This window comes from Bos indicus x Bos taurus, chromosome 10, assembly GCF_003369695.1.
Source record: "Bos indicus x Bos taurus breed Angus x Brahman F1 hybrid chromosome 10, Bos_hybrid_MaternalHap_v2.0, whole genome shotgun sequence".
In the NCBI taxonomy this organism is placed as follows: domain Eukaryota; kingdom Metazoa; phylum Chordata; class Mammalia; order Artiodactyla; family Bovidae; genus Bos; species Bos indicus x Bos taurus.
Window position 1 is genome coordinate 28894382 of NC_040085.1, and position 27999 is coordinate 28922380.

The window sequence follows — 27999 nt, forward strand, 5'->3', positions numbered from 1 at the left end:
AAATACAAATTTGCTCAACACCACAATGACACAGCTCGGACAAGAGGGGTTTCCCCCTTTCCTTCTACACAATCTGCTCACTTTCTATGCAATTTATTAAAAATCAGATATGACTTTAAAATTCTCTCTGATAGGTGGCTTCTAAGATCCTCTACTCCTCTGGCCTCCTACCTCACCTCACCTTCCCAGTAAAACAAGTCAAGACAAACATCCCCAGGGCAGGTAACGTTCCTTGTGGGCACGTGACCCCAATACAGATAAGCACAGAGCAACTGGCTGGAAATACTTCCACAACATTGAATAGATCTGCTTTTCTTTTTGTATTTCTTGCCCCAGTTTCACCACATTTACCTCTTCAGGTGCTTCTCCTAGGAAAGTCCTACATATTCTAAGGATCTGGCAAGCTATTTTTTAATGCACTTAATTCAACAACATTATCCTTTGGGTGATCTATGACAGCAATCCTCCAAGGAAGGGGACAGAAAGGGTTCCCTTAACTCAGATGCTCAATGTGGGGCCCAGCACTGATTTAATCTTGGGACTAAAGCAACCATGTATGATTGCTTGCATGGCACCAGTCCCTCCCCTCTTCTTCCCTTCCCTTTTTTTCATTCCTGAAGCATTGCCTGAGCACCTCTGCTGTGTCTGCCTCTATGTGCAGGTTCTAGGAATCCAGTTAAGAAAAGATAAACAGAACAGTATCTTTAAATCTATACTGTTTGTAATCTAGCAGACATCTGAGAGTCACAAAAACCCCCCCAAACAGATAATGTCCCCCTACACAGATCATGACTCAAATGCAGGAGCAGCTAATTTCTCACTCATCTAAAGTAGAAAACAGAAGTTCTTGAGCACCAGGAAGCCTCCCTCCCACCACCCAAGTATTGGTACAAGGATCCAAGCTTCTTCTATTTTGTGGCCCTGCTATATTCAACACTTGGCTTTTACAGTTGTCATGGTTATCTGCATCGAGCCTCTGGATGAAGAAAGGGAGGGGCAGGGGGTGGAATGGGGAGAAAGCTGGACACAGGACATATCTGGGGTCAGTCCATAAAAACTCCACTGGTCAGTCACAAGAAAGGCTGGGAAATGCAATCTCACCAAGTGCCCAGGAAGAAGAAGAAATAGTTTTCATAAACAACTGACCAGCCTCTGCCAGGAGGTCAGAAGAGAGAAGAAATGAGAAAAAGGAGATGCTACAGCAGAATTCACTGAAGGCAGAATTCAACATAAGGAACAGAAGAGAAAATGGAAACCAAAGCAACCCAGGGTGTGCAAAACAACAACAGGCCTCCGAATGATGTTAGGAGGCATCCTCTGAGGCCTCCATCATGTGAATAGTAACATGTCAGATGGATCTTCCAGAGGATAATGGATCATCAGAGCATAGACAGTGACATGTGACAGCTAAGGACCAAAGGCCATCAGGATCACAGGAGATGAACTGACATGTGGTGGCTGAAAGCCCATAACAACAGCCCATGTGGTTTCCAGTTGAGCTAAAACTGTTCATAAAGAAGTCTGCATGCCTGGGACAAATCATTTTTATGAATTGGTGACTATATTCATTCAGATGTGGCAGGGGTGTGGTTTGGATGAGCCACTAGCATGATATAAATTTTGGGAAATGTCACATGAGAAATCTGACATTCCATGGTCTCTTGAACAAGCAAAAGATCCAGTAAGAGTGATTCCTCATTCCTGAGTAGCAATAATCCAGTCACTCAGAATTGCCACTGACCTCCTTCACCTGGGCCTGCTCTCCCCAACACACCAAAGCCCTATAACATATTTCATTTACATATTCTACCTGAGTTGTGTAGACAATTTGTAAGCCCTAATGTAAACAGTTAAATTCCTACAAGTCAGGGACTTCCCCAGAGGTCCAGCAGCTAAGACTCCATACTCCCAATCCAAGTGGCCCAGGTTTGAACCCTGGTCAGGGAACTAGATCCCACATGCCGCAACAAAGCTACCACAAGCCACAACTAAGACCCAGTGTAGCCAAATAAAAAACATTTTTTTTTACCAGTTAGAAATATAATAGAAAGAACCATGTAACTCAAGATCTTGGGCATTTTCCGGGTCTGACAGCAGCCCCCATAGAACACTGTTGTATGTACATATACACACATATATACATACATGAAAAGCAGCAACAATGAGACTTTGCTCTATATTTACTTATTTAAGCATCTGTCTTCTTCAATTCAGTACGAATAATTTTGAAGGCAAGGCTCAGAGTATCTGGCCCATACAAGGTATCAGTTAAGTCTTTTGAAAGAAATCATAGTAAACTTATAACAAATAATCCCTTGAAAATGAACTGAAATAAAGAAAATATGAGTATGGCACTGAGGCAGCATCACTGACTTGGGACAGATCCCACCAGGAAACCCAAAGGCCATGTGGGGACTTATAATCCTGAATGTGCATATGTGCACCCTTACAAAGAAGGCAGAGAAGAAAAAAGAAAAACTGAACTGGAGACAAGAGTTGAGAGAAGTGAGGAAGAAAGGTATATTAAAAAGTTTCAGCAGGGAAGGAATGGAGATACAGATGTAGAGAATGGGCCTGTGGACACAGTGTGGGAAGGAAAGAGTGGGATGAACTGAGAAAGTAGCATTGACATAATACATTATCATGTGTAAAACTGATCTGATAGAGTGCCTGAAAAACTATGGACAGAGGTTTGTGGCATTGTACAGGGGGTGGTGATCAAGACCATCTGCAAGAAAAAGAAATGCCAAAAGGCAAATGGTTGTCTGAGGAGACCTTACAAATAGCTGAGAAAAAAGAGAGAGAGACAAGCTAAAAGCAAAGGAGAAAAGGAAAGATATACCTGAGTGCAGAGTTCCAAAGAATAGCAAGGAGAGATAAGAAAGCCTTCCTCAGTGATCAGTGCAAGAAATATAGGAAAACAATAGAATGGGAAAGATGAGAGATCTCTTCAAGAAAATTAGAGATACCAAGGAAATATTTCATGCAAAGATGGGCACAATAAAAGACAGAAATGGTATGGACCTAGTAGACACAGAAGATGTTAAGAAGAGGTGGCAAGAATACACAGAAGAGCTATGAAAAAAAGATCTTAATGACTGAGATAACCATGATGGTGTTATCACTCACCTAGAGCCAGATACACCAGAGTGCAAAGTCAAGAGGGCCTTAGGAAGCATCACTATGAACAAATCTAGTGGAGGTGATGGAATTCCAGCTGAGCTATTTCAAGTACTGAAAGATGATGTTATTAAGGTGATGCACTCAATAGGCCAGCAAATTTGGAAAACTCGGCAGTGGTCACAGGACTGGAAAAGGTCAGTTTTCATTTCAATCCCAAAGAAAGGCAATGCCAAAGAATGCTCAAACTACCACACAATTGCACTCATCTCACACACTAGCAAAGTAATGTTCAAAATTCTCCAAGCCAGGCTTCAGCAATACGTGAACCATGAACTTCCAGATGTTCAAGCTGGATTTAGAAAAGGCAGAGGAACCAGAGATCAAATTGCCAACAACTGTTGGATCATAGAAAAAACAAGAGAATTCCTGAAAAACATCTACTTCTGCTTTACTGGCTATGCCAAAGCTTTTAACTCTGTGGATCACAACTCTATGGAAAATTCTTGAAGTGACAGAAATACCAGACCACCTTACCGCCTCCTGAGAAATCCATACACAGATCAAGAATCAACAGTTAGAAGTGGACATGGAACAACACTGGTTCCAAATTCAGAAAGGAGTATGTCAAGGCTGTATACTGTCACTCTGCTTATTTAACTTATTTGTATAGTACATGATGTGAAATGCCGGGCTGGATAAAGCACAAGCTGGAATCAAGATTCCCAGAAGAAATATCAATAATGTCAGATATGCAGATGACACCGCCCTTATGGCAGAAAGTGAAGAAGAACTAAAGAGCCTCTTGATGAAAGTGAAAGAGGAGAGTGAAAAATCTGGCTTAACTCAACATTCTGAAAACTAAAATCATAGCATCAGTCCCATCACTTCATGGCAAATAGATGGAGAAAAAATGGAAATAGTGACTGACTATTTTCTTGGGCTCCAAAATCACTGAAGATGATGCCTGCAGCCATGAAATTAAAAGACGCTTGCTCCATGGATAGAAGCTATGACCAACTTAGACAGCATATTAAAAAGCAAAGACATTACTTTGCCAACAAAGGTCCATATATTCAAAGCTATGGTTTTTCCAGTAGTCATGTTTGGATGTGAGAGTTGGACCATAAAGAAAGCTGAGCACGAAGAACTGATGCTTTTGAACTGTGGTGATGGAGAAGACTCTTGAGAGTCCCTTGGACTGCAAGGAGATCCAAACAGTCAATCTTAAAGGAAATCAGTCCTGAATATTCATTGAAAGGACTGATGCTGAAGCTGAAGCTCCAATACTTTGGCCACTTGATGTGAAGAACTGACTCATTGGTAAAGACCTTGATGCTGGGAAAGATTGAAGGCAGGAGAATGGGACAACAGAGGATGAGATGGTTGGATGGCATCAACGATTCCATGGACATGATTTTGAGCAAGCTCCAGAATATGGTGATGGACAGGGAGGCCTGGCATGCTGCAGTCTGTGGGGTCGCAAAGAGTTGGATCCAACTGAGCAACGGAACTGAACTAACTGAGAAGTTGCTATGTAATACAGGGAGCCCAACATGGTGCTGTGTGATAACCTAGAGAGGTGGGATAGCAGGAGGAGAGGGAGAGTCAAGAAGGAGGTGATATATGTATTCAATTCAGTTCAGTTCAGTCGCTCAGTCGTGTCCGACTCTTTGTGACCCCATGAATTGCAGCACGTCAGGCCTCCCTGTCCATCACCAACTCCCGGGGTTCACTCAGACTCATGTCCATCGAGTCAGTGATGCCATCCAGCCATCTCATCCTCTGTCGTCCCCTTCTCCTCTTGCCCCCAATCCCTCCCAGCTTCAGGGTCTTTTCCAGTGAGTCACCTCTTCGCATGAGGTGGCCAAACTATTAGAGTTTCAGCTTTAGCATCAGTCCTTCCAAACAACACCCAGGACTGATCTCCTTTAGAATGGACTGGTTGGGTCTCCTTGCAGTCCAAGGGACTCTCAAGACTCTTCTCCAACACCACAGTTCAAAAGCATCAATTCTTCAGCGCTCAGCTTTCTTCACAGTCCAACTCTCACATCCATACATGACCACAGGAAAAACCATAGCCTTGACTAGATGGTCCTTTGTTGGCAAAGTAATGTCTCTGCTTTTGAATATGCTATCTAGGTTGGTCATAACTTTCCTTCCAAGGAGTAAGCATCTTTTAATTTCATGGCTGCAATCACCATCTGCAGTGATTTTGGAGCCCCAAAAAATAAAGTCTGACACTGTTTCCACTATTTCCCCATCTAATTTCCATGAAGTGATGGGACCGGATGCCATGATCTTAGTTTTCTGAATGTTGAGCTTTAAGCCAACTTTTTCACTCTCCTCTTTCACTTTCATCAAGAGGCTCTTTAGTTCCTCTTCACTTTCTGCCATAAGGGTGGTGTCATCTGCATATCTGAGGTTATTGATATTTCTCCCAGCAATCTTGATTTCGGCTTGTGCTTCTTCCAGCCCAGCATTTCTCATGATGTACTCTGCATATAAGTTAAATAAGCAGGGTGACAATGTACAGCCTTGACGTACTTCTTTTCCTATTTGGAACCAGTCTGTTGTTCCATGTCCAGTTCTAACTGTTGCTTCCTGACCTGCATACAAATTTCTCAAGAGGCAGATCAGGTGGTCTGGTATGCCCATCTCTTTCAGAATTTTCCACAGTTTGTTGTGATCCACACAGTCAAAGGCTTTGGCATAGTCAATAAAGCAGAAATAGATGTTTTCTGGAACTCTCTTCCTTTTTCGATGACCCAGCTGATGTTGGCAATTTGATCTCTGGTTCCTCTGCGTTTCCTAAATCCAACTTGAACATCTGGAAGTTCATGGTTCACGTATTACTGAAGCCTGGCTTGGAGAATTTTGAGCATTAATTTACTAGCATGTGAGATGAGTGCAATTGTGTGGTAGTTTGAGCATTCTTTGGCATTGCTTTTCTTTGGGATTGGGATGAAAACTGATCTTTTCCAGTCCTGTGGCCACTGCTGAGTTTTCCAAATTTGCTGGCATATTGAGTGCAGCACTTTCACAGCATCATCTTCCAGGATTTGAAATAGCTCAACTGGAATTCCATCATCTCCACTAGCTTTGTTCGTAGTGAAGCTTTCTAAGGCCCACTTGACTTCACATTCCAGGATGTCTGGCTCTAGGTGATATATGTATGCTGCTACTGCTAAGTCACTTCAGTCATGTCTGACTCTGTGTGACCCCATAGACAGCAGCCCACCAGGCTCCCCCGTCCCTGGGATTCTCCAGGTAAGAACACTGAAGTGGGTTGCCATTTCCTTCTCCAATGCATGAAAGTAAAAAGTGAAAGTGAAGTCGCTCAGTTGCATCCGACTCTTAGCGACCCCATGGACTGCAGCCTCCAGGCTCCTCCGCCCATGGGATTTTCCAGGCAAGAGCACTGGATTGGGGTGCCATTGCCTTCTCCAGATATATGTATAATTATGGCTTATTTGTGTTACTCTACTGCAGAAACCAACACAACATTGTAAAGCAATTTTCTTCCGATTAAAAAATAAATTTAAAAATACAGAAAAAAAATTCATGAGTCTATTTGGCTCAGATGATTATTTGGGTGGTGTCCTAATTGGCCCCTCTGGAAGTTGCAGGTGAACAAGCTATTTGAGCACCACTCTCCCTGCCTGGAACACCCTAGGATCTACAGAACTGTGCAGTAGCAACCAGAGGTTCCCAGGGAGACCAGCCAAGCTCACTGCCACCTGTTGGAAGATACCCTTAACATGGCTCAGGGAACCACCACCATCAACCACCATTTATCTCCACAGTAGGAGCTCAGAAAAGATTGGATTGGGCTGAATGGAACTTAAAGGACCTGAATTGATGTTACTGAGAACAACTTAGGTTACGTGACAGGAAAGCAACTTGGCCCTCCATGAGCTCTGTGCAAAGGGCCTGCCCCTGCTGAAGGCACCAAGAATTATCAAAACCAATCAAGCACAGAAACAAGTCTCTCAGGAATGATTAATCCTTGCTGTGAAGAGGCCAGGGGGAAAGTGAGGCGCCAACAATTCTCTAGTCAACTCTGAGAGTTACCCATACAGGGAGACAAGGGCTCTGGCACCAGCACAGCCAGGCAGAGTGAGAAATGTTGGCAAGGTGACTGGTGGGGGCAGGCATGTCTGGGCACAAAAGTGTTAGCTTAGCCTCCTAATATTTTTCTTGGACAACAATGAAAGCCTTGATGGAAGTATCTTTCTATTCCCTCTTTTGCTAACTCTACTCTCTACTCTCCTAATCTGCCAAGGGGAAAAAAAGCAAAGCTCTTTCCTAAACTTTTCCAGGAAAACTAAAGTAGGGTTCTCTCCATCTTCTCGGACCAACACTAGCCCATCCAATCAACATTTTTTTTATTGACAGCCTACCATATGCTAAGTGCTAGATGGAAAGCAATGAGTAAATAGAGATTTGGTAGTATATTTTCTATCTGGAGAGAAAGGCAGTGAACCAGTAAACACATGCATCATAACTAACCATGATAAAAGTTTCAAAGAAAATGAGCATAGAGCCCTGATAGGAAAATTACCAACACTGTGGTGGTGGCTTTGAAGAGAAAGCCTTTCAGAAGAAACTGAGACCTGAAGGAAAAGAAGGATCCAACCAAGAGAAAAGTAGCTAGCAAAGACTGTTTCAGGTAGAGGAAACAGCATGAGAAACCCTCAGGTCTCTGAGAGGCCAACAGGAGGTTACTGGGATTCTGGATCAGAAGTGTGGCCTGGAGAGGCACACAGACTGGTCTGAAAGAAATATATAGAAAGATAATGCATGTGTGGCCTTGTTGTAGCTCCCATGTGTTAGGGTCCACATGGGCTTCTCTGTCTCTCACAACACAGGAAACCCCTCCAGTGAACAGCACAGAGCAAACCAGGATCCATGACCAGCTCGGGTCATGCTCACATGGAAAGGCTCTGCTAAACTCATGAAGCGTCCTTCCTCCATGAGCCAGAGATTAAACATGAGTCACAACCAGCCCTGCTGGAAGCAGCTGAGAGGAGGATTTTCTCTGTTCTTCACCATCCACATGCCAGACAGCCACACAGGTTCAGAAATGGCATCAGAAGTGTGCTTGCAGTGCTCTAGAACAGGTGCTCATGGCCAGGGTAGGAGCAGGCTTAGCCACTGGCAGAGGTATGCCTCCTCACAGCTGGCCTAGGCCAAAGGTTCAGGATGGAAATGATTTAATAACCAGATCACAGTTCACAGAAGAAAATCTATGATTCCTAATCAAAACAGACATCCAGACAGGGAGGATGCTCTTTTCACAATGAACAAGACTCATTCTTTTGGTCTGGCAGCCTTCAGAGGCATTGTTCTTGCCATTTCCTTTATAGTCCAAGGTTGCTAAAGGTAGAGATTAATTTCCATTGCAGTGGTTACCTGCTAAGTGGATGCCTCCAGGCACTGGATGTATGTTTCATTTTATTCTGTTAGAAGTAAATAAATTTCCTGAAGGACAATATAATCTTGCCATAATACCTATGTGATAACTTCAGGCCAACAAGATGGGACCTATTTCAAACAAGTACCTAGGAAGACCTTTCTGAAGAGGTAGAGCAGGGCAGGGGCACTTTGACCAACCCTAAATTGTGAGCTGGTTTTGTTTGGCAATTACTGAAAAAGCATTGAATTTCTCTGGCAAAATGTAGACACAAATCCAGCGTTATTCATAGATTGAGCCTGAGCCCAAGCATTAAACTTTGGCCCTGAACTTTCAATTCTTCCTGTTCAGTTTTTGATGCAGAAGATAAGGTTCCTACCTTGAGCCAAGCTACACACTTACATCTACCCCATGTCATCACAAAGATGAGTTAAATCCAGCCAGGATTAAATGGAAGCCCTTGATAAATAGGTCAGAACTGACTTGTTCAAGGTTATATCTCCAACTGGCTTGAAGCTACATATTTCTTTCTTTCATTATTTTTAGGAGTTATATCTGCATGTTGTTGTTCAGTCGGGTAAGTAATGTATGAATCCTTGCGACCCCATGAACTGCAGCACACCAGGCTTCTCTGTTCTTCACTATCTCTCAGAGTTTGCTCAAATTCATGTTCATTGAGTCAGCGTGGCCATCCAACCATCTCATCCTCTGCCACCCCTTTCCCAGCGTCACAGTCTTTTCCAATGAGTCAGCTCTTTGCATCAGGTGGCCAAAGTATTGGAGTTTCAGCTTCAGCACCAGTCCTTCCAATGCATACCCAGGGCTGATTTATTTTAGGATTGACTGCTTTGATCTCCTTGCAGTCCAAGGGACTCTCAAGAGTCTTCTCTAGCATTACAGTTAGAAAGCATCACTTTCTCAATAAGAAAACCTATTTTGACCATATTTTTATATCTCAGTCAGGGGTTCCCCCAACTTTCCTCACATGTATGTGTCCATCTGTCTGCCTGTATTTAAGCTAAGGAAAACCTTACCACCCAGGTTTAGCAGTAATGCTTTTGAGAAGCATGCATTGTTCATTCTTAAGAAGCCTCCAAACTTAGGCAGAAAGTTACCAAATGTTTGGCTTGGTCCCCCCTAAGGCAGTGAAACATGATTTTTCACAAACTTACAGAGCAGCACAAGACTGTCTACAAAGCAATAACATAACACCAAACACGTCAGCATATGCAACTTTTCAAGTCCCAGCATCTCCTCTCTGCAGTTCTAGACAGGAGCGTAATGAAGCAGCAGGATGGCTCCTGCAGTAAACAAGAAGGCCATGAATGTTTAATGCCCTCATCCCTCAGCAGGCAGCAATGCAGAAGTCAGATGGAGAAGGAGAAGCTTGGACCTCCCCCGTATACCTGTGACTGATTCATGTTGATGCATGGAAGAAATCAACACAATATTTTAAAGTAATTATCCTCCAATTAAAGATTAATTAATTAATAATAATAATTAAAAGAGAAGGCTAGGCTTGACTCCATGCATTGTGGCCATAGCTACATTTACTGAACTCACTAAAAAAATAGTGGCTCAGCAAAAACATTTACATTGATGACTGACCCACTCTGTCATGTTTTGAGACATTGCAAGTTATCCTCACTTACCCAACCATGCTTAACCTTGGAGACTGAGAAAGGGGGGATGGGGAAGGTAGTAACGGGCAGCTAAAGGATTTGACTGACTTTTATGTTTGAGATGTTTCATAACAAGAACTGTCAAGACCAGAGCAAGTCTGTTATTCATCTCCTTTCCCTTAAGGAACATTTCTTTATGGAGTCCCATGCAGTCATTCATTTGATCAGCAAATTCATTACACACCAGGTGCTGAGCATGAATAGGAAGAGATACCCTAAGTCAAAACTAGGGACATCGGCCCTGGTGATTTCCAAGCAAGAGTCCAGACCCTTCAGAGATCTTTTACCTCTGATCTTTTTCCATGGCAGTCAAACTAAACCAACACAAAAGTTGCAACATCCGCCTTCAGGGAGGAGTTGTACCATTGCCCCCAACTGTGCAAGTATAGTGAAAGATACGCACAAGCAGCAGATGGCATTTCATCACTACATGCAAAGTGTCCTGGAGTCTTCAGCTTGCCTCTTTGCAGTTCTTTGAAAGAGGGATGCTGCCTGGTCTACCACTTTCCTTCAGAGTTGCATCTCCAGCCCCCTCTCTCTAAGCAGGCTCTTACCACTCACTTTGGCACATTCCCTGTTTTCAAGCCCTTCCCCAATTAGTTACATTTCCAATTGCTTTTCCTCCTTTCTGAAGAAATTAAGTATGCAGTGATTGTGACATGTTCTAAAGAGGTTTGCTTTACCAAGAAAGTGCTACAAACTGGGTCCCCACAAGGAAATCAGAGTGAGTCACTCAGGACTCTTTGCTTCTGCTTTTCAGGCTGTTAAATGCAAGCCATGAGGCACCCCACGCAAAGCCATTTGCCTCAGCTGAGGCCTAAGAACGTCACTCCCTACACAGCAGATCATGAAGAAATAGCCAAACAGGGTCAGCCTGAATCCCATGTTTCTTGTTGTTATAATCTGAGAAAATGAGCACTGACAGGATGAAGAGTAATGTCTATTGTATTTCATTTGAGTGGAGTTGGAAAGTAAACAATTGTTAGAGAAATTATTCCAACTCCTCTGCTTCAGCAAACATACAAGAGAGAGAAAAAAGAAACAAAGATAAACATTCACAGCTCTTGTCATCTTTAACACAACACAAAAACCCGTGACATGAATATCTACCCAATGGCACATGGCTGGATTGAAAGCTTGGAAATTGAGTGAGAAACAAACTAGAGGTGCTATCAGTCTCAGAGGGACTGCAGGGCAGAGGAGCAAGCTGAATCTTCTGTTCTGCTTAGCTCGAGAGAGATCATGTTTCAAACAAGGTCGTTAGTGATAAAGCAAAGCACCGTGATAGCAACGAAGCTAGGCTCCAGCAGAGAAGGAGGTTTGAGGCTTCACTGATGCTGACTCTGCCCAGACACTACTTCCTCTCTCTTCTCTAAGGCCCAGCAAAAGTCCCCCTCCTCCTTGAAGTCTGCATGGGTTTCATCTGCCCGTATACACACCTTGTCTTATGAATTCCTGGAGCAGCTACTCTTTAATTTTTAAATTATAGTATAATTGCTTTACAATGTTAGTTTCTGCTCTACAACAATGTGAATCAGCTATATGTATGTATATATCCCCTCCCTGTTGAGACTCCCTCCTACCCCACCATCCCTAGGCCATCACAGAGCACAGAACTGAGCTCCCTGTGCTATACAGCAGCTTTCTACTAGCTATCTGTTTTACACATGGAAATGTATACATGTCAGTGCTACTCTCCTAGTTCATCTCACCCTCCTGGAGCAGCTACTTTCATGCTTTACAATATGGAGATTTTTCCGATTTTCCTTGACTTTGTTCTCTAGTTTATCCACATGTTTTCACCTCTAATCTCGTGACTGAATTCTGATTCTCTTGGAATAAGAGCTTAGTTTTATTTTTTTAATTTTTCTTTTGGCTCTCCTACACAGCCTGGTTTGGAACTGAACATATCAAAAGCCTCTAACGTGTATCTCTCTAGATGATTCTGACAAGTTTTCCTAAGAGGCACCACCCATGGAAGAACCAGGAGAATTGACAGCTTATTTACATTAACTTAGGGGGGAACTTGGTTGAGCATGTCCACTTGGACTGTGGGCCACCTGTTCATCATTTACTTTCAAGTTGAGTCTTGAATAACATAGCAGACCTGGCATTCCTTGGTGTTTCTTCTGTTAGTCACCCATAACCAAGGCCCATGTTCTGAGCAGGTGAACAACACAGTCAAAGAACACCTAATAATGACAAGCTAATAGCTGCAAACATCCAGACATGAATGCTTCGTTCATTGTTTAATCAAAGCTGGAGCCCACTTTGCTACTTTCAGATATGAACATTGGCCCTCAGGTGGAGGGATGCGGAGGGTGGCAAATTTGATCAGCCACATCCAAATAGAATTTCATTCTCTGCACACACAGTAGGGCTGCTGAGTAGCCTGTGGATAATATTGCTTTTCTCACACACATTTGCCTCAGCTGAAAAGGTTTGATCCTTTGGTTTAAAAAAAGACAAGAAAAGGTATGTATGGAAAAAGTTTATGGCAGGTGTTCTAATCAGTGAGGTTTGACATATACAGAATGAATAACTGTCTTAATTCACTGGGACTGATGTGGTTTCCTGAGACATGGGAATTTCCATGCTAAAACCAGAAAAGTTCTTGACAGACGGGGACCAGTCATTTCCTAGATTCCAAGAGTCAGCCTTCAGACCTTCAGCAGACCATGTTGTTGCTCAGTCGGTAAGTCATATCCGACTTTTTGCAACTCCATGAACTGCAGCATGCCAGGCTTCTCTGTCCTTCACTAACTCCCAGAGTTTGCTACAACTCCTGCCCATTGAATCAGTGATACCATCCAACCATCTCATCTTCTTTCACCCCCTTGTCTTCTTACCCTCAATCTTTCCCAGCATTGGGGTCTTTTCAAATGAGCCAGCTCTTCGCATGAGGTGGCCAAAGTATTGGAGTTTCAGCTTCAACATCAGTCCTTCCAATGAACACCCAGGACCGATCTCCTTTAGGATGAACTGGCTGGATCTCCTTGCAGTCCAAGGGACTCTCAAGAATCTTCTCCAACACCACAGTTCAAAAGTATCAATTCTTCGGTGCTCAGCTTCCTTTATAGTCCAACTATCACATCCATACATGACTACTGAAAAAAACCACTGATTATGGGTTTTGGTCTGTCTAGTCATAGCTTTGACTAGATGGACTTTTTATGGCAAAGTATTGTCTCTGATTTTTAATATGCTGTCTAGGTTGGTCATAACTTTTCTTCCAAGGAGTGTCTTTTAATTTTGTGGCTGCAGTGGTTTTGAACCCAAAAAATAAAGCCTCTCACTGTTTTCATTGTTTCCCTATCTGTTTGCATGAAGTGATGGGACGAAATGCCATGATCTTAGTTTTCTGAATGTTAAGTTTTAAGCCAGATTTTTCACTCTCCTCTTTCCCTTTCATCAAGACACTCTTTAGTTCTTCTTTACTCTCTTCCGTAAGGGTGGTTATGGCATATCTGAGTTATCGATATTTCTCCTGGGAATCTTGATTCCAGCTTGTACTTCATCCAGCCCAGCATTCCACATGATGTACTATGCTGCTGCTGCTAAGTTGCTTCAGTTGTGTACGACTCTGTGCGACCCCATAGACAGCAGCCCACCAGGCTTCTCCGCCCATGGGATTCTCTAGGCAAGAGTACTGGACTGGGTTGCCGTTGCCTTCTCTGTAATGTACTATGCATAGAAGTTAAATAAGCAGGGTGACAATATACAGTCTTGACATACTCCTTTCCTGATTTGGAAACAGTGTTGTTCCACGTCCAGCACTAACTGTTGCTTCTTGACCTGCATACAGATTTCTCAGGAGGCAGGTATGATGGTCTGGTATTCCCGTCTTTCAGAATTTTCCACAGTTTGTTGTGATCCACACAGTCAAAGGCTTTGGCGTAGTCAATAAAGCAGAAGTAGATGTTTTTCTGGAATTCTCTTGCTTTTTCTATAATCCAAAAAACGATGGCAATTTGATCTCTGGTTCCTCTGCCTTTTCTAAATCCAGCTTGAACATCTGGAAGTTCATGGTTCATGTACTGTTGAAGCCTGGCTTGGAGAATTTTGAGCATCACTTTGCTAGTGTGTGAGATGAATGCAATTGTGTGGTAGTTTGAGCATTCTTTCATTGCCTTTCTTTGGGATTGAAATGAAAACTGACCTTTTCCAGTCCTGTGACCACTGCTGAGTTTTCCAAATTTGCTGTCATATTAAATGCAGCACTTCCTTAACATCATCTTCCAGGATTTGAAATAGCTCAACTGGAATTCCATCACCTCCACTAGCTTTGTTCGTAGTGATGCTTCCTGAAGCCCACTTGACTTCGCATTCCAGGATGTCTGGCTCTAGGTGAGTGGTCACACCATTGTGGTTATCTGGATCATGAAGATTTGTTTTTGTACAGTTCTTCTTTGTGCTGTTGCCGCCTCTTCTTAATATCTTCTGCTTCTGTTAGCTCCATACCATTTCTGTCCTTTATCGAGCCCATCTTTGCATGAAGTGTTCCCTTGGTATCTCCAATTCTTTTGAAGAGATCTCTAGTCTTTCCCATTCTATTGTTTTCCTCTATTTCTTTGCATTGATCACTGAGGAAGGCTTTCTTATGTCTCCTTGCTATTCTTTGGAACTCTGTATTCAGATGGGTATATCTTTCCTTTTCTCCTTTGCCTTTCATTTTTCTTCTTTTCTCGGCTATTTGTAAGGCCTCCTCAGACAACCGTTTTACCTTTTTGCACTTCTTTTTCTTGAGGATGTTCTTGATCACTGCCTCATGTACAATGTCACAAACTTCTGTCAATGGTTCTTCAGGCACTCTGTCTATCAGATCTAATCCCGTAAATCTATTTGTCACTTCTACTGTATAATCATAAGGGATTTGATTTACATCATCCCTGAATGTTCCAGTGGTTTTCCCTATTTCTTCAATTTAAGTCTGAATTTTGCAATAAGGGGCTCATGATCTGAGCCACAGTCAGCTCCCAGTCTTGTTTTTGCTGACTGTATAGAGCTTCTCCATCTTTGGCTGCAAAGAATATAATCAATCTGATTTCAGTATTGACCATCTGGTGATGTCCATGTTTAGAATCTTGTCTTGTGTTGTTGCAAGAGGGTGTTTGAAGTGACCAGTGCGTTCTCTTGGCAAAACTCTGTTAGCCTTTGACCTGCTTTATTTTGTACTCCAAGGCCAAATCTGCCTGTTATTCCAGGTATCTCTTGACTTCCTACTTTTGCATTCCAGTCCCCTATAATGAAAAGGACATCTTTTGGGCCGGAGGGCAGGGGGTTAATTATAGAAGGTCTTGTAGGTCTTCATAGAACCATTCAACTTTAGCTTCTTCAGCATTTTGGTCAGGGCATAGACTTGGATCACCGTGATATTGAATGCTTTGCCTTGGAAAGGAACAGATATCATTCTGTCGTTTTTGAGATTGCATCCAAGTTCTGCATTTCAGACTCTTTTGTTGATTATGATGGCTACTCCTTTTCTTCTAAGGGATTCTTGCCTATAGTAGTATATATAATGGTCATCTGAGTTGAATTCACCCATTCCAGTCCATTTTAGTTCACTGATTCCTAAAATGTTGATGTTCACTCTTGCCATCTCCTGTTTGACCACTTCCAATTTACCTTGATTCATGGACCTAAAATTCCAGGTTCCTATACAATATTGATCTTGGCTCTGACCAATAGAATTGTCTCCTCTTTCCTACCATTTCTCTCACATTCCAGTCTAAATCCCTCCAGCATTCCACTGTCATAGTTCTGGTCAGATCACTTGTTTGCTAAACACTCACAGTAGTCACTTCTCCACGGTACTATGTCCAAGTCCTACACACTCTTCATACCCTAAATGGTGCCTTCCCCATGAAGCATTGTCTTTTTCTATATAAAATAATCCGTTCTTTCTAAATGCCTTGGGTCCTTGACTCTTCCCTACTTTACTTAATGTTATTATTTATGTGTATTATCTTCCTTTATAAACCAAAGTCCTTGAGAGTAAGAATGGTATGTCATCCACCTTTTTACCCCCACTGAAAATAATTAAAAAATCAATGAATAAAATTCAAGTAAGGTTTAACCTGAGGCATACTCCCTTGCATGGATGCTGTTGCTTAACTTTTGAAAGTTTTTTCTATATCCCTATGTCTTCCAACCATTCCTCCCCATCTTAGTCAACCATAGTCAAAGCCTGAGAGTTGGGGACAGCCACTCCCTTGCCTTGATGCAAATCTTGTTGCTGTAGGACTCCCAGACGCCATAGCAGGCCAGCAGGGCTCAGCTAAAGGGACTTTGTCCCACAGAACTGTGAAATAGAGATTTCTTTGAGGTAGAGTCTGAATTTTTTCCCTGTCCTCTGTCTTTGCCTTCATAATTAGCACACTTTCTAACACAGGCACAAAACTATACTTCACTTTGTCCTCTCCCCCACATCCCCCAGGACACTATGGCTCTGAGTTTGTCCTGCTTCCTGACCCAAGAAATAAAGAAATGTATTAAACTGTCTCAGCATTTATTTTAATATATGGAAATAAAAGGGCTAACTTAAAGCAGAGATGTCTGGAGGAGGCATTTCTCCTTATCCCTGTCAACTCATCCATTGTGGAACAAACATTCAAGAGTTTACAGAAGGAGAGAATCTGAACTTGTCTTAAGTTGTTCTTTTCTCAGCTCCTCTTTTCTCCCCCCCTTCACAATTGTAGCATTTCCTGGTTTGAATGTTGTGCTGTGCTAGTCACTCAGCTGTGTCTGACTTTTTGCAACCCTATGGACTATAGCCCATGAGGCTCCTCTGTGCATGGAATTTCCCACATAATAATATTGGAGTGGGATGCCATTTCCTCCTCCAGAGGATCTTCCTGATCAAGGAATTGAACCCGTGTCTCCTACATCTCTTTCACTGCAAGTAGATTCTTTACTGCTGTACCAATACCAGCCCTCAAAACCCAGTCATTATGGGAATGGTGAACACAGTCAGAAGAAAGGCCTCTGGTGGGGAAGCACTGGGACCCTTTGGAACAAAGGAGCAAGTTGGTGCAGCTGAAGCCACAGCTGCAGGACAAGCTGAGCCCCACTCTGTAGCCTTGTCTGTGTCTCCTCTCAGCAACCATCCACTTCATGCAATAAATGTTCATCAAGCGCTTAGTATGTAGCTGCTCTATGGTTCCTAGGAGCGATACACAGTGTCATTCCAGATAGTCAAGAATGAACTTAACATAGGCATGATATGAATGACCGCCAGCATCCTGGAGCAGGATTTGAAGGGCTTCCCTGTGCCAGGATTCACTTGTTTTGTTGCCAGACTATAGGGAGGTCCAGGGTTTTCAAATGAATGAACAGAGCAGCTGGATGGCAGAAGGGACACCCAGGATCTTCAGGGGTCAGATAATTGCCTGCTGGTATGGAAGGACCTGCTTTCATGCCGGTACACAGATAGCAGTTTAGTAACTGACAGGGCCATATCCAGGCTAGCCCACTGGATAGGAGCCTTTGATACAATAATGTGCAATAGAGAAATGGCTCTTTCACTGATGGATCCCACAGTTCAATGTAGGAGATACACAGTGCCATGCTCTGAATGTATCCTGTGAAAGATGCACTCATCTATTGAAATACTAACCGCTAAAGGTGACAGTACTGGTATTAGTAGGTGGGACTTTTGGGAGGTGATTAGGGTAGGGCTTTTCTGGATAGAGTTAGCACTCATCTAAAAGAGAAGCCACTGAGTTCTCTAGTCCTTTCCACCATGTGAGAACAGTATGAGAAGTATTCAACTACAAAGGATATTTTCTCATCTTTTTTACAACCTGATTGTCCTAGCACCCTGACCTTGGACTTCTAGGCTTCACAACTGTGAGTAATACATGTTTGTTAACAGACAGCAATCAGATAATCATAAAAACAAATGTAAGATCCCAGTTGGGTTTGAGACTACCATATAAAACAGTATCTGTAAATACTGTTACAAAGATGGGAATCTAAGGCAAGAACAATGCTGGAATGCTACAACACTGGGATTGTAGCAGTTCTACAATACTGGAATCTGACCATTTCAGATGGATACAGGAGGCTCCCCAAGGAAGCAAGTTTTTGGTTAAGATCTGAAGGAAGAGCAGGAGTTAGCAAGTCAATGAGGGGATAGAAGAGCATTCAAAACAGAGGGAACAACATGTTCAAAGGTCCTGGGGCACAGAGCACTGAGAGAAGAGAAGAGAAAGTTAAGAGGAAGGAAGAAAGTATATAGGACCAGTGGTGGGCCTTGAGTTCTATCTATCCCAAGAACAATGACCTATCACTAAATGCTTTAGAGCACTGGGGCAGGGACTTCTCTGGTGATCCAATGACTAACACTCCACGCTTCCAATTCAGGGGGTCCAGATTCAATCCTTGGCCAGGGAACCAGATCCCACATGATGCAACTAAGAGCTCACATGCCACAAAGAAGATCCCACATGCTGCAAATAAGACCCAGTGCAGTCAAATAAATAAATAAGTATTTTTAAAAAGCAGTTGAGTGGCATTATCAGATTAACATTTTGAAAAGACTGTTTTCCTAGTCACCTTGGAAATGGCTGTGCCTGGAGTAGGAGGCGGAGGGTGGACACTTCATTGGCCAACACCAGGGACCCCCTAAGAGCCTATCAATATATATGCAGTGTGTTCCTCAGGGCTCTGATCTCATCCTGGGAGGGAAGAGCTCCCTCCATAAGACGAGGCTCTGACAGCTTCCTCCTATCAGTGAAAATAGAGTGAGTGTGCAGTAGGGACAAAAACATATAGTGGTTTAAAGAATGATATGCTCTCAACCACTTCCTTAATTGTTATAAACTATCATTTATTTAGCACACACCCCAAGGGCCAAGCGCCTGACTAATCATTGCTGCCCATTGCCTTCAAAGAAAGGCAATGCCAAAGAATGTTTAAACTGCTGCACAATTGCACTCATCTCACACGCTAGTAAAGTAATGCTCAAATTCTCCAAGGCAGGCTTCAGCAATATGTGAACCATGAACTTCCAGATGTTCAAGATGGTTTTAGAAAAGGCAGAGGAACTGGAGATCAAATTGCCAACATCTGCTGGATCATGGAAAAAGCAAGAGTGTTCCAGAAAAACATCTATTTCTGCTTTATTGACTATGCCAAAGCCTTTGACTGTGTGGATCACAACAAACTGTGGAAAATTCTGAAAGAGATGGGAATACCAGACCACCTGACCTGCCTCTTGAGAAACCTATGTGCAGGTCAGGAAGCAACAATTAGAACTGGACATGGAACAACAGACTGGTACCAAATAGGAAAAGGAGTACGTCATGGCTGTATATTGTCACCCTGCTTGTTTAACTTATATGCAGAGTACATCATGAGAAACGCTGGACTGGAAGAAACACAAGCTGGAATCAAGATTGCCAGGAGAAATTTCAATAACCTCAGATATGCAGATGACACCACCCTTATGGCAGAAAGTGAAGAGGAACTCAAAAGCCTCTTGATGAAAGTGAAAGAGGAGAGTGAAAAGGCTGGCTTGAAGCTCAACATTCAGAAAATGAAGATCATGGCATCTGGTTCCATCACTTCATGGGACATAGATGGGGAAACAGTGGAAACAGTGTCAGACTTTATTTTTGGGGGCTCCAAAATCACTGCAGATGGTGATTGCAGCCAGGAAATTAAAAGACACTTACTCCTTGGAAGGAAAGTTATGACCAACCTAGATAGCATATTCAAAAGCAGAGACATTACTTTGCCAACAAAGGTCCATCTAGTCAAGGCTATGGTTTTTCCTGTGGTCATGTATGGATGCGAGAGTTGGACTGTGAAGAAAGCTGAGCACTGAAGAATTGATGCTTTTGAACTGTGGTGTTGGAGAAGACTCTTGAGTCCCATGGACTGCAAGGAGATCCAACCAGTCCATTCTGAAGGAGATCAGTCCTGGGATTTCTTTGGAAGGAATAATGCTAAAGCTGAAACTCCAGTACTTTGTCTACCTCATGTGAAGAGTTGACTCATTGGAAAAGACTCTGATGCTGGGAGGGATTGGGGGCAGGAGGAGAAGGGGACAACAGAGGATGAGATGGCTGGATGGCATCACTGACTCGATGGACATGAGTCTGAGTGAACTCCGGGAGTTGGTGATGGACAGGGAGGCCTGGCGTGCTGCGATGCATGGGGTCGCAAAGAGTCAGACACGACTGAGCAACTGAACTGCCATGTTCACTGGCCTTCTTAATGTTCAGGCTGATCCAGCAACATAGGCATTATCAACTCTATTTTACAAGGTGGGCATTCATACTCAGGGAGTTAACTTGCCAAGGAGTCAACAGTCATGTCTTTCTGATTCTTGCTCTTTTGTTTTTAACCCAATACTGGTTATTAAGTGTGAATATGTGGTCAGTTCCATGATGTGTGCTATGCTTCAAAAGATACTGTCTTACCCAGAAAAAAGTGCAGTCTGATGGAGAGGGGATCACAAGCACATACATACATTTAGGCAACTAAATATAACACAATTAAAATCATACAGAATTTGTTCTTCATGAAAGAGTGGTGACTGTCTATATTTAGTCATATTGCATTTGGCTCAGCGTCTCTATGAGGAAGGAATGAACCAAGTTGAAAGCCAACTTTACCGAGTAACAGTTGTGTGCCAGGTATTGAGCTAAGTGCTTTCAGCATATTAACTCAATGAAATCCTCATAGCAAGCTCACCAGGAAGGCAACACTATTGTCCATATTTTGCAGATGGAGAAAATGGGGCTCATATCAGTCAAAAAAAAAAAAGTATCCCCAGGATCACAAGTAAATCACCAGACGATAAATAACTTGTGAAGGGAGAGTAAACTAATACTGCTGATGGCTGACTTTCAATCTACAGGAAACTGGAGATAGATTCTAAAATGGAAAACCAAACTCCATGCTGATGTAAGACACAGAGCATTAAAACTGACCCTAAACACCCCAACCACAGGAGTCTGACTGCAAAACAGGTTAGCTTCCCAGAGCCAGGCTCTATGGGCAAACTGTTCCTACTTCTTGGAGTTGTTTTGACATTAAAATGTGAAAGTTCTTAAAATAAGGAGGAGGGTAGAGACTCCAAGGAATGTTAAAATAATTTGTGGCAAAACAGAGAAAGTTAAACATTCATTAAGGGGTTTTCATTTCAAATGATCGTTTTACCATATCAATGTCTAAATTAGGGAGCAGGGAGAAGAGGAAGAAACTCTTACTTAATCCCTTTCCTGAACTGGCCACAGAGAATGCTCATCAGCAGAGACTCATGGAGGTTTCAAGCCCCTCCTGTAGAAGCTGGGGTCCACGGATGCAGAGACCCTACACAGGTCTCCCTGGCTGCCTGTTCACCTAACCAGAGCCAAGCCGGCTTTGCCAATTGTCAGCACACCAACCCTGGCTGTCTCCAGCACTTACTTAGGGATCCTATGCATATATCTTTTCCCAGAGGCAGAGCTTTGCCCTGGATTATATCTTCATTATTTTGCCCCTAAGTGCAAAAAACGAATGTTGGGCTCCCAAATCCTAGGAAATATCTGAAACCCAACCCAGCAGATATCCATAAATTAAGTAATGTCCAGCCTCAAATATAAGCTGTCATTTCCAAAAGCCTGGAGGGTGTGTATGTCCAGGGAACAGTCTAGAATGAACACCCTCTACTCTGGTGTTCAGATCTATGTTGCTCATCGGACCTCTTTCAGCTCCTTTGCACTAGAGGTACTGGTAGCCTCACAGCTGAAAGTCACCCTCTTATTCACTGCCTTCAGAGCAGACTTTCTGCTGGTTCCCTGGGTGAATGCTCAACATTCTCAATATGCTCAAAGGCTTGCCTACCCTAGAATTAATTTATTCATTCATATATCTCACCATGAATTTATCAGCTACTCTTTGAATGCTTATGTGCCAGGCATGGAGCTAGACACACTGATAGTACATCAACGAGCAAGCAGTCACCAGAATTTTAACCTTCAGATTTATTCAACTTTTCATCATGATTGCATCTTGACATGCTGCCCAGCAGAAGACTGATTAGAATACATCATTACATCAGCTCTGATTGCTGTATCAGTGCCCTGGAAGTTTGTTTGGGGCAGAATTCTTGCAGAAAAGCAAGCCTGGGAAGACTCAGGGACTCCTGGGGTACTATCACCTGGAAGGTGGTGTCAACATACCCAAGATGAGAAAACAGAAACCCAGAAAATAAAATACAAATGCCCCACCAAACTCTGCTGTAATGGATAGGCCACATCCTCACTCACTCAAAAGCACCAGCTGTGGAATGATATGGTATCATGCTGGGTACCAGAGGCTACGAAACACCCAAAGGTTAGTTTCCCACACTCAGGCCACTCACCACAAAGGGAGCCACAGATGCACGAAAATACGAATTACAGAACAAGTGATTCATTAAAGTCATCTCTCACTTGACTCACTGTAATAATTTTCTCATTTCCCCTCTTGTCTCAGATCCCCCTTGCTGCCCACTCCAGCCTCCCTCAACTCTAATTCATTCTCAACATCCTGGCTAGGATTATTTATAAAACACCTCCCTAGAAAACTGCCTGCACAGGTAGTTCTCAAACTACCATTCAAGAGGCCTGGAGGTCAATCCGAGCCTCCGTATTTACCAAATCCTGATTTCTATAGGTAGGGCCTTGGACACTGCACATTAAACATATATTAGAATAATTCTCATTCACACTTACTCATTAGTAATTCTAATTTCCAGTTTGAAAGCTAGCCCATGAATAGAAAAGCTGATTGACGGGGCTGGATGCCCTTCATAAAGGATCCTAGCCTACCTTTCCAATCTCATTTGAGGCCATTATAATACCCCATGCTTTATGTCTTAGTAACATAAATATATTCCCTGGACAAGCTAGAAATTTTCCTTCTCCTGTGCCATTTTCATGCAAATCCTTCTGCCTGGAATTCCCAACCCTCCTCTCCCAGTCAAATCCCTACTAGTCTGCGCACCTGGGTGCACGTGTGCGCGCGCACACACACACACACACACACACACACACACTCCACTTGGAAAACTCTTATTCACCTATTAAAAACCAGAACAGGAACTTCTCGTGGTCCAGTGGCTAAGACTCTGTGCTCTCAATGCAGGGGGCCTGGGTTCGAGCTTTGGGAACAAGATCCCACATGCTGCAACTAAGAGTTCCAAGATGTCACAACTAAAGATCCTGCATGCTGTGGTGAAGAGCGAGGATCCCACATGCTGCAACTAAGATCCAGCGGAGACAAATAAATAAGCAAACATTTAAAAGCCAGAACAAATATCACGATCCTGTTATCTTGCAGACCCCTCAGCTTCCTGTAAAATGCACTGTTGTCTTACTGTATTTCCACAGCACCGTACACTTTCTATTTTCCTTCACTAATCCCATGTATTGTACTATTGAATTTGTGCCAAGCGGCTGCTCTCCCAGTTCATATACACCCACATGCATTTACTTCTTGAGGTTTTGGGGGGTATGGACAGTTCCTTATCCATCTCTAAATTCCAAGTGCCTAACACTTAACTGCTCAACAAATATTATATTGAACTGAGGCTATTCAAATTTTACAGATGAAACATGTAACATCTTTCCTTACACATGGCTAACTTTTAAAAAAACATTTACTTCTTCCTCTCCCCTCTAAGGAAGTCATATGGAACTAAATCTTCCAATCCATGAGCAAAGAATTTATTTAACTCCACCTACTTAAGTCTTCTTTAATTTCTCTCAGTAAGTTTTTAAAAACTCTGGTTAGAGGTTTTGTATCTCTTTTCTTACATCTACTTTTAGGTATTCAATGTTTTTGATATTTTTAAACTGTTTTTTATATTTTAAGACATACAGAAATCCAACTAATTTTTGTATATTGCCCTTGTATTCAGTCACTGAATTTTAATATTAGTTTTAATAGTTTTTCTGTAGATTTATTAAATCCTCTATATACAAAAATAATACCAGTTTATTTCTTTTCCAATTCTTATACTTTTATTTTTCTTGACTCATTGCACTGGTGACTTCTAGTACAAGGTTAAACCAAAATGGTGATAATTGATGTCATTATTTTATTCCCCATGCTATGCTGACTATGTCTTAATATTTCATAATTATATAATAATATTTCCCATCACTATGTAAAAGCTGAGTCTTTTTAAACTTATGTTAGCCATGAATGGGTGTTGAATTTTATCTAATTTTATCTGTATCCACTGATACGATTATATAGCTTTTTCTCCTTTGTAATGTTCATGTGGTAAATGTGTTAAAGTATTAAACCAATCTTTCACTCCTAAAATAAACTTAAGTTGGTCATGATACAAAATTATTTTCATAGATCACCAGATTAATTCTTCTACTTATCATTTTTATATCCATGAGCATGAGAGACTTAGCCTATGAAATTGATTTTCTTATAGTATCTTTGTCAAATTTTGATATCAAGTTTTATATCAAGTTTTTCTGAACTCATGGAAAAGGTTGACCAATGTTCTGCCTTTTCTTCTCTGGAAACTGTGATCCAGCCCTCTTCATTTTAACCAGAAATGGAAATTTCTCCCCCTTTCTTCTCCTACAAACACTTTATCTTTGAGGGGAAAACATATTGAACAATAAAAAAGTAAGCTGGCTTAAACAATACCAACTTCAAGGACCTGGAACACTCTTAAAAACTTGACTCAGTACCACCTCTGCATTGTAAGCTACACAAATTATTTCTGTGTAAGTATACTTTATCCTTAATGTCAATGTGTAAATAGACTTCAAATCTATCACTGTATTTTATTATAAATATTCTTATGTCATGTCATCATACTCATTACCTCTTTTGACAAGTACACAAACCCTTGAGTAATGTGAGATGGACACACAATATTTAATCCTGCTCTACTATATTCAAGCAGACCTTCAATATAGACTAATGGCATTCTGACCATATATAGAATTACTTTATGCTTTGGGTTAACTGATTTCAGTATAAACGCAGACTAATACTCAGTTTTAAATGAACATTAATTCTTTCAGATATTGCTACCATTGATATTTGCTTGGTAAGTATGCTTTGCTGCTTCTCTTCTGTTAGTGCAAAGTAAAATTTTAGAATACAGTTATTCATAGTCCCTGGCTATGAAAAAGTAATCAACAAACTCTTTCTTATTGAATTCATTAATGAATTAATAATGAATGACTGCAAGGAGATCAAACCAGTCCATCCTAGAGGAAATCAACCCTGGATATTCATTGGAAGAACTGATGCTGAAGCTGAAACTCCAATACTTTGTCCACCTGATGAGAAGAACTGACTCATTGGAAAAGACCCTGATGCTGGGGAAGACTGAAGGCAGGAGGAGAAGGAAATGACAGAGGATGAGACAGTTGGATGGCATCACTGACTCAATGGACATGAGTTTGAGAAAGCTCCATGATATGGTGAAGGACAGGGAAGCCTGGCATGCTGCAGTCCCTGGGGTCGCAAAGAATCAGGCACAAATGAGCAACTGAACAACAGCAATAATGAACGACGAGAAAGTTACCCATTCTCAAAAGTCAAGAGTCAGAAAACTACAGTTTCTGAGCCAAGTTCACTGGCTCTCTGATTGTTAAAAAAATGTGGATTAGGCACAGCCACATTAATTTGTTTATATACATTCTCTTTTGGAATTGAATTTCTTCAGTTTTTATACTTGAATAGTTGCAACAGAGACCATATGGCCCCTAAATATGGTCTAAATATTTACTGTCTATAATAGTAAACAATGCAAAATATTTACTATCTGGTCCTACAGGAAAAGTGTTCCAACCTCTGCTCTAAAACGGTATTCTCTAAATAACTGGAGAGTGGCCAGAATGCATCTACCACAGGGAGGCCTATGCAAATATAATCTTCCAGTTTATTGTTAAAAGAATAAAGGAGAATATCAGAGGTGAAGATGCTGGTGACAAATAAAGATTCTGAATTTTTTCTTGAGGCGGCATGGTCAGTGTGTTTGTCAAAGGTCACAATGTGAGGGCTTCATCTCTTTAACCAACACTCATTTCTGCATCACATTGTTGTCCAGCTTTTCTCCTTCTCAGAGGCTTTGGTTAAGTTTTTTTTTTTCTGAATTTCAGAATTTTCATTGCCTCTTTTTAAATAACAGGATTTCACTGAACTAAAATAAAAGAGTGACCCAGGCAAGGAATGTGGAATGTTAAGATGACTGTGGCAATTCAGCAGATGTCTGGACTATAAGAAAGAGCGTCTCTTATAAGTCTTTCTTATTAAAATGAAGAATCCCTGACTCATGAGCCAAATTGGTCAACAATTCAATGTGTAGCCAAATGGAAATTCTACAATGCAGTAAAATGCCTAAGTAACATTTGTTTTCAATTTCCATTATCCTTCTTCTCCATTAAGAAGGAAACCCTTTTAGTAAGAATTCTAGTGTCTATGTTTTCATAACATATAAAGTAATTTGCAGAAACCCAAAACTTACTATTTAAACATAAAAGTGAAGAAATGCTATTCATTCTCAGCACATGACATGGTACACATAAAGTATCAAGATGTCATTAGAAACAAATGGTAAAATCAGAATCCATTCTGGAAAATAAAAAGCAAGATATGGCATCACAAGTGATTCCATATCAGTTTTCTGGTAGCCAAAAAGCTAACCAATTAATTAATCATATTTTTTCGTGGCAAATGGTGTGGGTTGTTTGGCTTTTTTCCTGGATTGTTCATGTGATGTTTTCCTAGTCATCACGTTAAACTGAATAACAGATTTTTAGTAATGCACTATATAGTCCCCAAATCCAACTATATGTATGAACACAAGAATAGAAAACTATTAGGCAAATGAATAGAGAATAATCCACCATAAAGTAATCTGTAGAGTCAGATAATATTACTTACTAAGTAACTATTGCTTTCTGAATACTATATTGGTGATGTTAGAAAAAAAAGCACAAAGACTAGCCAGCTTATTTCATTTTAAGCAAATATGTATTACAATTCAGATATTACTATAGATAAAATAGCAAGCTTTATTTTCTCTTCAAAAGGCATTTTTTTCTTGGAGGATTTAATATATTCCTTGCCATTGTTTTTAAAAACGAGCAATCCTAGTATATTACTTTTTGACTCAATTCAGTAAGCTTTTATTTTTAACTTTTTAGAATATTTTATGCATCAAGAAAAGTGTACTTTAAAACACTGTCAATATAACTATATTACCCTAGGCAATCTATAGATTCAATGCAATCTCTATCAAAATACCAATGATGTTTTACACAGAATGAGAACAAAAATTTTTTTAATTGTACTAAAACAAAAAATGCCAAATTTCCTTGAGGGAAAAAAAAGAACAAAGCCAGAGGTATCATACTGATGGCTTCAGAATATATTACAAAGTTTACTAATCAAAATAGTATGGCACTGGCTCACACACACACACACACACACACACACACACACAAAACCAGATACATAGATCAGTGGAAGAGAATAGAGAGCCCAGAAATAAACCCATTCATTTATGGCTTAGTTCAGTTCAGCTCAGTTCAGTCGCTAAGTCATATCTGACTATTTGTGACCCCATGGACTGCAGCACACCAGGCCTCCCTATCCATCACCAACTTCTGGAGTTTACTCAAATTCATGTCCACTGAGTCTGTGATGCCATCCAGCCATCTCATCCCCTGTTGTCCCCTTCTCCTCCTGCCTTCAATCTTTCCCAGCATCAGGGTATTTTCAAATGAGTCAACTCTTCGCATCAGGTGGCCAAAGTATCAGAGT